This window comes from Rhineura floridana, chromosome 2 (genome assembly GCF_030035675.1).
Source record: "Rhineura floridana isolate rRhiFlo1 chromosome 2, rRhiFlo1.hap2, whole genome shotgun sequence".
Lineage (NCBI taxonomy): Eukaryota > Metazoa > Chordata > Lepidosauria > Squamata > Rhineuridae > Rhineura > Rhineura floridana.
The window spans coordinates 23,696,122-23,710,955 of record NC_084481.1 but is presented as its reverse complement, the minus strand read 5'-3'; the positions used below and the strand labels follow the sequence as shown (position 1 = coordinate 23,710,955).

The 14,834-nt window shown below is 41.9% G+C and overlaps 1 long non-coding RNA gene across 1 annotated transcript; it reads left to right on the top strand.

Moving 5' to 3' along the window:
• Positions 1 to 10,991: 10,991 nt before the first annotated feature.
• LOC133378097 (uncharacterized) lies at positions 10,992 to 14,316 on the top strand. The gene is made up of 6 exons (XR_009760856.1): positions 10,992 to 11,068; positions 11,416 to 11,519; positions 11,625 to 11,693; positions 12,775 to 12,853; positions 13,558 to 13,710; positions 14,149 to 14,316. It is a non-coding gene; the product is annotated as an uncharacterized LOC133378097 (long non-coding RNA).
• The last annotated feature ends 518 nt before the right edge of the window (positions 14,317 to 14,834 follow it).

Genomic DNA, 14,834 nt, shown 5'->3' with positions numbered 1-14,834 from the left:
CACTAATTGCCTTTGTGTTATTATTTCCCATGTTCCACAGCTGAGCCCTGGCATTGCAAACTAGGCCCAGAGCTGTACTTTGGTGACTCAAATGAAGCCACAAAGTAACCACTTACTTAGACCATATTTTTTATTACATCAAATATTAGGTATTGCATAAGACATTTCAAATACAAAATGGTTTGATCCTTGATTTTGTTTGCAGTAAATTATAAAATGTCTGAGAATAAGGAAGTTAAGGTTCAATATGCAAATAAATGTCTAAGACATTTTTGACTAACAGAGGATATTGCTGCCATCTCTGCTCATGCAAAAGAATTTAGTTTGACCCAAGGGCAAAGAGTGGATCAAAATGCATGTGGTTTAGGAATTCGGGCACTGCAGTTTTAGATAATAATCTGAAGATCTACACACTTAGAATGGCAGAGAGGCAAGTTACACCTGCTGTGTCATCTTTCCTGTTTTCCTGAAGAAGCACCGACATTTATTTATCATACCGCTTTTCATCCAGTTTCAGATAATTCAGCAGTCATTTAGGGTTAGGTCTGAGAGATGCATTTCTACTTCTTAGGGCTTATCCTCATGGGAGCATTTCTTCGTAGCAAATGAACTGCTTTTGCCATCGTAACAGATTTGCAAGGTCCACACTTCATGCTCAATGGCAGCTGCAAATCCACTGTTTTCCATTCACACAAGTAGGCGTTCCTCTGGGAAAGATTAGTGTCACTCTTTCCTTGTGCCCCCGCCCTCTAACTTTACATTTTTACTCTCTCTGGTTGCTCAGTTACTGAGCATGTACAAATATTTCTAACCTGTGCAGTATTTCCACTCCTTCCTGCCCCCACCGCTTCCCAAAGTTTGGCAGTTGAAAGAAGTGGGGTCATTTGCCCCCCCTTCTATGCTGCCCCTTGCTTTTTCTGAGTTAATTTTTCCCTGCTGAAAAAACAAATATATTGATATTTTAAAGAAAATATCAATATCAATATTTTGAGGATACCAATATTGATATTTTAAAATATTTATATTAATGTTGATATTTTTGAGGTGACTTTTTAAAAAATCCACTCAGATTTTTAAGGAAAAAACCCAGAAACCTTAGGATATGTAATGCTTAGGATAGGTAAAACTGACCATGGGGAGGGAGGCCTGGAGTGGGCGGGGAGGAGGAGGAAGGAAGAGGGGAGCAGAGAAAGAAGGGAGGTAATAGAAGGGAAAGGAGAGCGGAAGGAGGGGAAAGGCAGGTCTGATTATTTGCATACTTATTGAGTTCAACGGGATTTACTCCCATGCAATCGCGGCTAGGATAGGTAAAACTGACCATGGGGGGGAGGGGGAGGGTAGAATAGAGGGAAAGAGAAAGGGGAGAGAGGGAAGCAGAAGGAGGGGGAGGGGGAAAGAGGATTGGAAGGGGAGGATGAAGGAAGGGGAGGGGAGGGGCAAAAGGGAGGTGATGGGAGGGAAGAGGAGGGGAGGGCAGGTTTGATAATTTGCATGCTTACTGAGTTCAGTGGGATTTACTCCTGTACAATCATGCTTGCAAATGAAATGGACTGCCTTCAAGTCGATTCCGACTTACGGCGACCCTATGGATAGGATTTTCATGGTAAGCGGTATTCAGAGGTGGTTTACCATTGCCTTCCTCTGAGGCTGAGAGGCAGTGACTGGCCCAAGGTCACCCAGTGAGCTTCATGGCTGTGGAGGATTCAACCCCTGGTCTCCCAGGTCGTAGTCCTAGGATACGTTAAACTGACCATGGGCGAGGAGGATGGGGAGGGCAGAGGGGAGGAGGAGGAGGAGGAGGGGGAAGGAGGGGTTGGGGAAGGGATGAGGAGGGGAAGGGGAAGGGAGGGGTGAAAGAAGGGGAAAGGAAGGGGGAAGAGGGAGTGAATAAGAGGGAGGAAGAGGGGAGGGCACATTTGATCATTTGCATGCTTTTTTAGTTCAGTGGGATTTACTCCTGTGCAATCATGCTTAGGATAGGTGAAACTGACCTGGGAGAGGGGCAGGGAGGGGAGGAGGAAGGCAGGAATGGGAGGGGGAAAGAGATTGGAAGAGTGGGCCCTGGGCAGAGGGGAAGCCCTTTTCTTTTCCAAAAGGAAAACATTCTGAACAGTATCATTCTTTTTCAGGGTTTCCCCCACCTTTTTATTCTATAGCAGGCACATGTAGTCTCCCACCCACATTTAAACCAAAGCTGTCCCTTGCCACATCCACAGCAGGCCTTTATTTCCCTTTAGATAGTCATGCCTTCTCCCGAAGAATCCTGGGAAGTGTAGTTAGTGAAGCGTGCTGAGAGTTGCTAGGAAAGACCCTGTTCCCCTCACAGAGCTTCAATCACAGCAGCTGACTCTGTCCATTGGAGCTCAGTCAGGGGCATAGGAGCCTCCTCTCAGCACCCTTCACAAACTATACTTCTCAGGATTCTTTGGGGGAAGCCATGACTGTCTCAAGTGAAATAAAGGTCTGGCATAGGTGTGGCCCCCTGATTAGCCAAGCCAAACAGCTGTGAGTCTGGCTTTTAGAACACTGACAGTTGGTTCTTAATGAGCATGCCCAACATTATCATTCAGTTCAATGTTAAATTTCTCAAATTAATTAAAAATCAGCCAGGCATTTTTTTAACTTTTAAACTGCAGACGATGAAGGTCAGAGTATGGGGCAAGGTCAGTAATAGGATTACAGGTACTCTGTCAACATGGCTGATTTTTAATTAATTTCAGCAAATTATGAGAACTCTGTCAGAAAAAAATTCAAAAGGGTTCTCTCTCTCTTTTTAAACTTTGAACACTCGATTCTCTCTGACCGTTTTGTGTATCACCATGAAAATGTAGAGGATTGTTAAGCAAGTGTTTCTGAGTTCAGGACTATAAGTTTGGTAAGCTTTTGTTCTGAAATGAGCTTATGGGAAGCATCAGAATGGCATGGGGGTATTTTCGATTTAACATTGCGGAATGCAAAAAATCCATACTGACTATAATATACAGCCACTTTTGTGGCAGTATAATTATTAAATTTATGAATTTATTTATTTACTTATTTTGGTCAAGGACCAGCACATATAAAATACAAAAACCAAAGCAATGTAAGATACAGTACAATATTATAGTATAAAAACACTCAGACCCCCAATATAGAAAAATAATGTTATTTTATCAATAGCAGCTGCACAGAAACTGGCAACTTGGGGGATCTGATCAGACAAAAGATACGATAAATAAAATTTGTCAGATCTGCCAGGAATTTTCTATACAACTGGGATCATAAAAATGAATTGGATGTCATGACAAAAGGAGCAATATAAGAGAATATGTCCAACTGTTTCTACTTCCCCCGCCTCACAAGGGCATAATTGCTCTTGGTAAAGAACCCTCCTAAATCTACCTTCTAGAAGCATGGGTGGTAAAACATTAAATCTAGCTAATGTAAATGCTTTTCTGAATTTAGGGATAGTGAGATTTGCCAAGTATCTTGCAGGCACAAATGCCTTCCCATTGTCCCTAAAATCAGGGCATATTGCATTTGTACCTAAATGTTCTGAAATTCTATGTACCAAATTCATTGTTGGATAGTAGCTTTAACTTTGGCACCAAGAGCTAACAAAGCACTAGAAGTGAATCCAAGGTTCTGTAATTTCTCATTCAATGCCCTTTCCCATTTTGTCTGACAGGACAGAAAATCACTTAAACCAAAGAGTTATCTTATGAACCTGTGCACAGGCCTCTACAGAAATTTGCCCTGTCTCTTGCTGCAAAATTACATTGGGCGCACAACTCAGAGCTCCAAATAAGGCTCTCAGAAATTTCTTTGTATAATTTGAAAAGGGTCATACTTGCCATAGCCACATACTGCAGCTGAGAGCACACAACATATAAACTGTAATCATAGCTGAAGGGATATATTGACCGCCTTTGGTGTAAAAAGCAGCAGCAGTAGTGCCTTTGCACTCCTCTGAGCATTCCCTATGGCTTTTTTTATTTGGGTTCTCCAAGAGCCCGATGAATGGAAAAATACCCCCCAAATATCTATAGGTTATAACCTGTTCAATAGAGTGCTTGTTTATCTGCCATCTATGTTTAATCCTCTTCCTAGTGAAAACTAAGACCTTGGATTTAGCATCATTGATTGTCAGCAATTCACTTTTACGATAAGAGTCCAGAGCTCTTAGAAGGTGCTTTAGACCAATACTCATCAATAACAAGATCACTGCATCATCAGCATACAGGAGGGTTGACAGCGGTCTGTTTGCCAGTTTGGGAGGATGGAGACTGATATTTGCTAAATTTGTAACCAAAGAATTAATATAAAAATGAACCAAAGTGGGGGCTAGAATATGCCCCTGCTTAACTCAACTGAACGTTGGAATAGGTTTAGTCTAGACAAATGACCAGCATGATTACATCTTACCGGCAGATGAGAGTTTTCATATAAGCGGCAGATAAGTGTTAGCAGTCACCTATCAGTGTTGGTGGCCTCAAATTTTCTCCACAATCTATCCCCTGAAATAAGGTCAAAACCTTATTTGAAACCAATTAAAGCTGCATAACCACCACCACCTGCCTTTAATTTTGGAACTGTAGATGACAACAGTGTTCTGCTGCTTTCTCTTGTGCATCTGCCTTGCTGCAGTTGGCTAATCCTGGATAGTAGTCTGGCTCCGTCATTCTGTTTCTTCATTTCATTGGCTGGATATTGGAGGTCTTTTTAAAGAATCTGTGATGTAAATGTGTGTTAGTGAAAGGAGGTGCAGCTGGGAGCCTGACTGGAGGTTGTTATTTTTCCCTATCTCCAGGTACCTATTTAAACTCGTGCCTGGCAAGAGCACGAGCCTTTGATGCGAGCTGAAGGGTGAGAGCAAAAGGGCTCTCGTCCTGCAGCTCTCAGTGGGAGGCGAGCAGCCTGAGCACAAGATTCTGGTCTAGAAGACATTAATGGAGTGTGTCAGCTGACTGGTGGGGAAGACAAGTATAGTTGCTGGATATTTTCAGCACGATCCATCTTCAAATCCCCGTCCATAGACATACAGCTTGTGCTATTGCAGATCACTCTGCATTATTCTCAATAATGGTGCTACCCCTTGTTGTTATGGGTGTTGTATGGGGGTGGAATATTGTGGGTATTCCCTGGTGAGAGAAGGGAGCTCCAAGGGAGCTCCAAGGGTGGGGAGTGTGTAGTGTTGTCCCACCTTTTGGTGGGAGCGTAAGTTGGGGTGGTAGCAGCAGAGGTGGGGGTGATGCTGCTACCTGTACATACACGTGTGTGTTTGGTGGGTGGGGTTGTTTTGTCTTCCTGGTATATTTGTGTTTTAATCTGTTAGTAGTGACTATGATTTATGATGTTAGTTATTTTAGGTTATATTAATATTTAAGATTTTAAAAAATGTTTTGTATTGTCTTAAATGTGTAATTTGGTTCTTACGATGTCTATTGTTAATGTTAAGATGTTAATGTTTAAATGGTTTCTTTTAAACATTTTGTATTGTTTTAAATGTGTAATTTGGTTTGATTTTTTCCTCCAACACTGTAAACCGCTTGGAGGCTTTTTTCAAGTACGAAGTGGTATACAATAATGTTTTTACTGTGTATTTTATTATATATGTGTGCAATTTTATTGTAGCTGCCCTGAGTGCCCTATTGTAGGGTAGAAGGGAGGGATAGAAATATTTTAAATAAATAAATACAAATTCAGTAAATAAATGCTTCAGATCAGCCCATCTCTTAAGGAACTAGAACAAATTGCTGCCCCTCTGAAATCTTTCCCAATATGAATAATATAAACCTGTCCTTGTTTCAGGCAGTGGATAGGTACATGTTTTATTGTTTGTTCATTTACTATTATTTCCTCCAAGGAAGTCAAGGAGGCATACATGCTTCTCTCCCTCTTCATTTTGTCCTTGCAACAACATTGTAAGGTAGGTTAGCCTAAGAGATGGTGGCTGGCCCAAGGTCATCCAGTGAGCTTCATGGCTGAGTGGGGATTTGAACCCTGGTCAACTAGATCCTAATCTGACACTCTAACCGTTACACTATACACGTATGGATACACATAGTATAAAGCTCTTTTAAAATGACGATTAGCTCCTCTAATCCAGTATAGTTTACACAGGCAGCAGTTTTCCAAAGTGTGAGGCGGAAGTCCATTCCAGCCCCGCTGAAGCACTCAGGTGCACAAAGTTTAAGTCATTGTTGCTGCAAAATTTGCAATAGATTGGGGCCCCTTTCCCAACCTATCTAGTTATTTATGAATACATTAACTGCTGTTTCAGTCAACACCAATAGAACTGAATTGGCTAATTCCAAAGGTTCTGGTTTAACTGGATTATGATGCAAAGAGTAACTGCAGCAAACTGGGACAAAACACACTTTTCACCTGCAATCCCACCTACAGCTAGGCTCCTGAACTCCCAGTGACTTGATGGGATTTAAGCAGTGTGAACTGCATGCAGGTTTACAGTTTTAGAAACCATAAAAGCAAATCTCTCCCACATTAAGGCTGTAATCTGCCTTACACATGGAGAGGAGTAAGACCTGTTGGATCTGTCTTTGGCCTAAAGAGCGTCTCTGAATGGCTGCATAATTATTTATTTTAAGGGACCTACTATTTCACAACCTTTATCCTGCAGCTCTTCACAACAACCCTAAAAAGGGAGCCCTCTGAATGCAAGACTACTGGATTGAAAATGAACATTCCTCTGACCATTGCAATTGGTAAGGTGCATCACTGAAGTCAGCGTATATCTCAGGCAAGACTGTTGCCAAGGTCCGATAACAGCGATATATAGGGCATGCTGGCCTACAACCTCACCATCCCCATTCTTTTGCCCCTGGCTGATTGTTTTTACCTTTTGCAAATGTGGTTTGGGTTGGGGAGGATATAAAGAAGCTCTCTTTGTTGCTTAGCAACTGCAAGATGCTTGTTATGACTGCTACTATTACTACTTCTCCTGCTAACAGAGATCCACAACAAAATGTTGTAGCTGTGTATCCCAGCCGCTAGACGGAGTGTTCACATTCAACAGGGCATGGAACAGTAGCCTTGAAGTATTGTTCTGGGCTCATAGGATGGTGGGACAGAGAAAGGTTTGTTTCTGTATTAAATGTATAGCTCATCTTTTCCCCCAAGACACTCAAGGGGACTTAAATGATTCTCCTTCAGCTCATTTTATCCTTGCAACAACACTGTGAGGTAGGGTAGGCTGAAATATGATAGCTGGCCCAACGTCACCTAGTAAGGTTCCTGGTTGACTGGGGATTTGAACTCAGGACTCCCTGGTCCTAATCTAACACTGCAATGGCTACCCCATGGTGACAACTTTTCCCTTTTCCAACCTGCTGAAATCTTCACCTGTGCTCCGTGGAGACTGGTCCATTTGGGCAAATGGGCTGCTCCCTACCAGCCTTCGTCTGTCTGCAGCCGTCCTCCTCCTGCCTGCCTTTTAATTTACATCCATTCTAGGGGGTGGCCCTGCCTGTCAGCTTCTTTCCCTTTAGTATCATTGTTGCCCATGGTAGAACTCGGCAGAGAGGAGGCTAGGGATAAAACTAGAATCAGTTTGCTCTGCCTCTGATAGGCTCTGCCTCCTTCTACTGTTGGCCTCCCTGGCTTCTGACCCACCAGTCCCAATGGACACCATCCACCACAGCCTATGCCATAAAATGCTAAAGAGCTCAAGGCTGGGGCTGGCTGCATCATGGCAATCTGAGTTATGTCTCAAGCGCTGTAAATTACAAGCATGCATATCCTATAAAATCAAGTCTGTTTTGACAAATGCTGTGATTCAGTAAGCAAGCACACACACTCAAAAGATAAAAACATAGGACAGACTTTGACAAGGTCCAAAAATCATTTCGGGAGGGGCCTCCACTGAGTTTGAGATACCCCAACAAAGGAATGCAGAGTGACATTCCCGGAGTGGCACCTCAAATGCAAAACAGATTCCCTGGAGACACCTTGAAGCCTGAGAGGTCATGCAGATGAGCCAACAGTTAACTTATTTAATACAACTAGCTACTTGCATGGCTAGTCTTAATTAGGCAAGCTGTGTAAAAGCAGAGGAAGGGACATGGATCGAATCTTAGCTCTTCCTGTAGGATTAGAAAAAGCATGTGATCTTATTTTCCTGATACTTACAAATACCTTGAAATAAAATAAACACAAAAACTGACAACAAAGCATTCCTATACCCTTATAAGGTGCATGCCTGTTTAAAAGGAGTGCTCCTGGAGTAGATTGGCCAGACACATTTCCACATTTCGGTCTTCTTCAGTGGCTAAATCAATAAAACTGATCGACAAAATACATATGAATAACAATGGTTAATACCTCAGATGGTACACGGCTCTCTTAAGATCACAATATATGTAGTGGCATAACACTTACCCAATGGATTTAGCATAGAAATTCCTAACTGGAACATTAATCAGGCTTATTTGGATACAGGATTCCATCAATCTTGCTCAAAGAATAAAGAACAATCTTAAATCAAACAGATATATCACTAATAAAACACATCAAGCCTTATGGCATTATAAATTGTCCCAGTATGAAGATTCAAATTATTTCCAAACATCATAGGCCTTAGGATAATCCTAACTGTGCGTAACCACTTTTTTATAGCCATTTTATCAGTCACAAAGTAAAACAGCTGTTTAGTCAAGCCATAATAGTGTGAAAAATCCCCCCACAGCTGTGGAGTATCTAAGCGCTAGTTAACCCCCTCTGAAATATTGCCCACAAAACATAGAAGCAAACATTAATTATAACATTACAAAATTCTACCATGGTCAATTACTGCATTTTCCCATCTGTTTCCTTATTGCAAAAAGTCCAATTTGCTGGGGTGCAGGTTTGTTGCACAAGAGCTCCAAATCAACTGTAATTGTGCAACCTCAATTTGCTGGAATGTAATTGAATCCCACCTGAAAATCGCAACAGTCTGGATGTGCCCACAATCTCATCATGAAAGTTCCCTGCTCTGGCCACTCCTATAATTAGTTATTTGCATGAGTACTCTTCTGTTTCTGTTTCCAGAGGGGTAGCCATATTAGTCTCCTGAAACAATAACACTCAGTAAACACTCATGGACTCAAGCCCACTTCATCAGATGCTTCGCCAAATGACAAAGTGAACTTGAGTCCCAGAAAGCTGATGTTATCAATTTTTTTATTTTCAGTCTTTAAGTTGCCACAAGACTGTTGTTTTTTCTGTTCTAGGTTACCTGAACCAATTCTGTTTGTTGCTCTTAACCATGTAGACTGATTACATGAATAGGAAGTAAGATTATAGCAATACCCCTCTATCCTAGGAGTCAGAAACCTGTGAACCTCCAGATATTGTTGTTTGACTACAGCTCCCATCATCCCTGACCGTTGGTCATGCTGGCTGGGACTAATGGAGTCCAGCAAAATAAGGATGGCACAAGGTTCCACACCACTGCTCTGTCCATTCTCGACTTCCAGCTGATCATTGATTCTTGTACATGTGTAGGCACACATCTGAGAATTCAACCAACATCAGGAATAGAACCAAGATAAAACCTGGAACAAGAAACCAATAAAAGCAAAAACTGCTGACCACCTATTAAAAACCCTTGTTGAATTTAAAGGTCTTATTTAATTTGTCACCTACACCAGAGGTTGTACTCTGCAGAACCACAAGCTCCATTCAGGTCGTCTGAGAAAAGGTTGTGGAACAGTTGAGTATATCTGTATGTGGTCATACGCTTGATTTATTTTTTATGACAGAGATGGAGGCCACTTTGACCTTGGCTGGTAACAAGACCCTGATTTGGGGGCTGTGGTTTTCATAATATAGTGCTGACAGTCTAGTAATTTCCCCTGAAATATTTGCTAGTCAAACAGCTCCCTCTTAGTAGATTGGCCTGCAGCCTGTGATTTTCATAATATGACACTAATTATGTCACTGCTGATGGTCCGCCAAGACCCCCAGCAATTTTCACGTGCTCTGTACATGGGAACGTTTGTGAATCACTGGCCTAAATTATAAAGGAATTGGTTCCTGATAAGCCTGGGAGTGTATCTCATAACTGGAGCACCACCACAGAAAGGACCTCAACCAAGCCACTACCTAACTACCTAAGGGCACCTTGAGGAGGACCCACAAAACAGATCTTAAGTTTTGGAATAGGTTGTGTATCTTGAAGCAGCTGTTGAAGACCTCTTTATTTAGACTATATGACCTGTAGCTCGGCTTGTATCAGGCAGTTTTAATCTTTCTGGGTTCTATCCATATAATATTAAGTGATGTGTGATAATGTTTCAAACATTATGCTTTTCAGCCTACAGCTTCGAGATTATAACATTTTTTTTAAATGAAATTGCCCCCAGCACCACTAAAAGCTTTGAGGCTGCAATCCTACCCATGCTTATCTGGAAATATAAAGCCCACAAATCAATAATTTTGACTTGTGAACAAACATGTATAGGGTACTGCTGCTAGCCTTTGTATTTCTCCCTGCACACACCCCCTTACCAATCCTACCCAGGTTTTCTGGCTCTTACAAAAGACCAGATATGATCAGAGGGTTTCCAAGTCTTTCTTCTGTCATAATGAGAGCAAACCAATGACCTCACCCATCTTTGCATCCTCAGAGTGCTACATGTCCACCTAGATCATAATTCAATTGCTAATTTAAAATTCCACAGGTTTCTGAGCCCATCTCAGTTTCCTTTGGACCAGAGGCAACTACTGTGGAGCTCTTCAGAGGTTATAATCCCTGACCATGGGGCTGCTGGGAGTTAGTCCGCAATATCTTGAGGGCACCATGTTGACTCCCCTCCTTAGGACACTCAGAAAATAACATCCTTTGAAAGAAAACTTTCTCAGGATTGCCCTTTTCCCTGGTTTCCTGTTGCTTTTGAGATGCATAGGCCACCGAGCTGAATTCCATGCAGTAAGCCTCTCTGAGTTCAGTGGGCCTTACTCCTAGATAAGCATTGACTGGATTGCCACCATGATTTTTTACTAGGTCCGCAAAGCTGATTGCATGGGATGAAAAAGGGATGGAACATGGTGGAGAACTGCAGCCACACACAAGAAAAGAAGCTGCTTGGTGAGTAGCACTTAGTGATGAAGACCTCTTCCCTATTCTTTTTGCCAGGCTTCCCCTGCTCCATAAGATTGGACCCTGTTATTTCGGAATTCCTGTTTTTACTGTATCTCTTCTTGTCTTTATTTGTTATCATGCTGTCTTAGCATGTCTATTACACTGTTTCATAGTTTTTAATATTCTTTTTGTATGCCTCTCAGAGATTTGTAAATATTAAGCCAGTTAGAAATGCTCTGAAATAAATAAATGTCTTCCCCTTTGCAGCAGTGCCTTGAGACAGGCATGGATAGTTGGAAAGATGTCACACACCCACAGTTCCTTTGACAATAGGGCACATCTGTTCATTTCAGGTCTATGCTCTCTGCCATGTAGAAGAGGACATGGAGAAGCAAAGAGGATGAGGTCGATGGCTCTGGAGCTGCAGTCTGGCACAATCCTATACTTAGCGACTTGGGTGAGTAGCCGTGGATGAGTTAGACTGGCATTGTCAGTCATTGCTATATACCCATCTATTCTTGCTCATGCATATAACAAGGGGGATCTTTGGTCTTTTTTTCAGGTCCGTATTCCATGCCAAGATGAGAACATGTAGAAGACCCTGGTTGGAGAAGACCTGTGCAGTTACTTGGTAGGTAGCACTCAGTGAGGTAGACCTCTTCTTTGCTGTTCCTCTTTGTGTCAGTGCCTCGACACAGGCATTGCCAATCAGCAGTTTCATATTTATTCTTATTATTTACTTAACAAGATTGATATCAGTTACATCAGGTGCCATTGCCCAGAATATGAACTTTCATTTTTTTAAATAAAGTAAGTCTCTAGCCCTCTTAGAAGGAATGTTATAGAGCAAAATATGCAGGTACACTTCTAAGCTATTTCTGGAATGAGCCAGCCTGGCTGCTCCTGCCTGTCAGTGTTATAAGCTATTGACTGAAGTCAGAGCTATGATTGATAAGTGAGTTGTTTGTACACCAGGGAATAGGAATACCTGGGTATCCTGGCTCCCAACCAGAGAAGCAGACTCAGTACTAGAAGACTGGATTTTCCATGACTCTTTATTCCAGAAGTCAGTACCGGAACACAGCATCACACACTCTAGGCATAATTCAGGATACAGAACAGGAACAGACTAGACAAACCAGGCACATGGAGGCAACAGTAGATTTTGTTGCAATGACCTTATCATGTCCAGCCACTCTAAATATAAGACAGGTGGGTGGGCACTCTACTAGGTACTAGTTACTCCGGCATTTTCTAGCTTGTGGTGCAAGGCAAGAGCTGTTTCTGGGGAGAGACACTCATTTCTTTAACTGAAGTCTCCTTTTCTCAATTCTTCGTGACCTTGGCAAAATTGTCATCTCTGACTGTGACATATTACTTTCACTTTTCTCTCTCTAGACAAGTCCAGGCTGTTCATTACGTTTTATCTGTGCAACAGATAGGTCTGGGCTGGGTGCCAGTGGGAATTCCTTTATCTCTGCCATAGACACAGGGGAGGTACAGGCATCATTAGACTCATGAGTCTCTGAGTTGCCAGAGATTTCTGGAAACATTTCTCCTGTGTTTTCTCCAGCCCCCTCAGTGACATCTGTAACACACTCTTCATCCTCCCAATCCTGCCAAAGGTTCTTCATGGGGCCCATGACACTGGGGTCCTAAAGAGCTGCTGTTTTGCCCTCCCTTTTAGTGTACTTTTTCTGCTTTTTTTCCAGTTCTTGGAATCTCCATAGTTTCCCTTTTCCCCTAGCAACCATGATGCATCTTTCCTGTGATGAGTTCATCTGAGATCAGGTAGTGACTAGAAGTTATTTTCTGCAAATACTAAAATATAGTAAGTGCGGGTGAATGTCAAAGAATCCCCTACCCTCCCAAAGGCAAATGTAAAAACTTTGCAAAGAGGCTTAGGCATGTCTCCTGGTTTGCAGGAGACCAGGGACTAATTAGGAATTCACTATGTAAGTAACTTACAGTACGATGGCATACATGTCTGGTCAGAAGTAAGTCTCTTTGTGTTTAATGGGGCTTACTTCCAGGTAAGTGGGTACAGCACAGCAGCCTAGGCTTTGGTTTAGGGTTGGCATTGGGGAAAACAGGAGTTTTGTGCCTTTAAACAGGAGTTTTGTGGCAGGCAGAAATTCTTCAGGTCAAGCCCTTTCTAGAAATACAATTATGGGAAAAGCTTCACCACAACTATTCTCTAATTTTGTGTTATGCCATGCCCCCATGGCAGCCATTTTTTGACTTGTGGCCGCAGCATTCTCTCAAAAATTGAAACATGCCTTCTGGTCCAAAAAGTTGGCGACCCCTAACTTAAATAAAAAGAAAACCCCTCTAAGTGGTTTACATAAAATATTTATAATACTGATAAAGTCAACAGTCTTTAAAGACATAATAAAACGTTAATAATATAGGTAAAATCAACAGTTGCCTATCCATATAACCTACAGTTTTTCTTCCCTACCCCATTTGACATATGGGATGTCTGTACTCTTCAGGTCCAAGTTCCATGCCATATGGGAGAAGGCAAGTAGAAGCTGCAGTCCTGATCACTCCGGATCACCAGGCTGCAAACAGTTGTGCACCTGGCGACATGTATTTTGATTCCAAGTCACAAAGTGCAGAACAGTCTTACATAAGAAGTAAATGAGGTAAGTCATTTCCCCTATTCCTTTGTGCCAGTGATTTGACAGAGCCATTGTCATTTGGAGACATCACGTACTCACAGCCCCCTTTCCCCCACCCATTTGTCAAAGGGTTTAAGGCCGGATGCATGTCAAAGAGGACCCCACACTGACAGAATAGAGGGCCACTGTGTGGCATTTAATTTGGGCTCCAATCCAGATTAAACAAAAACAATAATGGTCCTGCCACTTCACACCATTTTCATGGCTTAATTGTCCTCTGTTGGCATGGCATCTGGTAACAATCATGATGACTTAACAAAAAAACTATTGTCAAGTCGCTCTCAATTTTTCTACATGCCAGAAGCATGCTGTCTTCATTTTGCAGATTTGATTGATTCTGGTCTATCCCCTGCACTAATCATCTATGGAGATTCATGTCTAACTTCAGTCTTTCCCTTGCAGGTTCACTTTCAAGGCCCATAGAAAGGACATTGGCAATGAGAACCATCATGACTCAACAATAGGCCCATTGATGAGTAATACTCCGCTCAACCCTGTGTTTGGGCTGTAACATTTCCAGGTAGAAGTCCAAATGACTGAATTGTGCTCTTTGGGGGGACTGTACTCACTGCTACAGAGTAGCAGCACCTCTTTCTCTTTTTCTTTTTCTGTCCCTGACAACCATTTTGTGCTGCCACCCACAGCAATTTTATCAAGGCATGAGTACCAGCACCTCATTTTTAACCAAAAAAGCAAACACTCGTGTGTGTGTGTATTCTCCAAAGAAGACTACAGCAGAACCCTTAAATAAAGTGGTTTAAACATAGCAGGCTGAAAACATGCATCCTCTTTTTTCCAACAGCTAAGAGTCATTGCTGAAGTAGCAACATATTGGAATCAGTCTGATTTTACATCAAACTGCAGTTTCAGATTCAACTGTGAATGCACCCAAAATAAAAATAGAACATAACCTCCAATTTGAAACACAAAAGGCTGTCTTCACCATCATATGACATTCACCAATAAAAAGGCTTTGAAATTAATAAAAATAAAGTTGACACAGGTTTCTAGGATGAATAATGAGAGAAATAAAATTTTCTAGTTTAGATTCTCTTTAGAAACATTAGTAACACAGGAAAGAAGCAAAG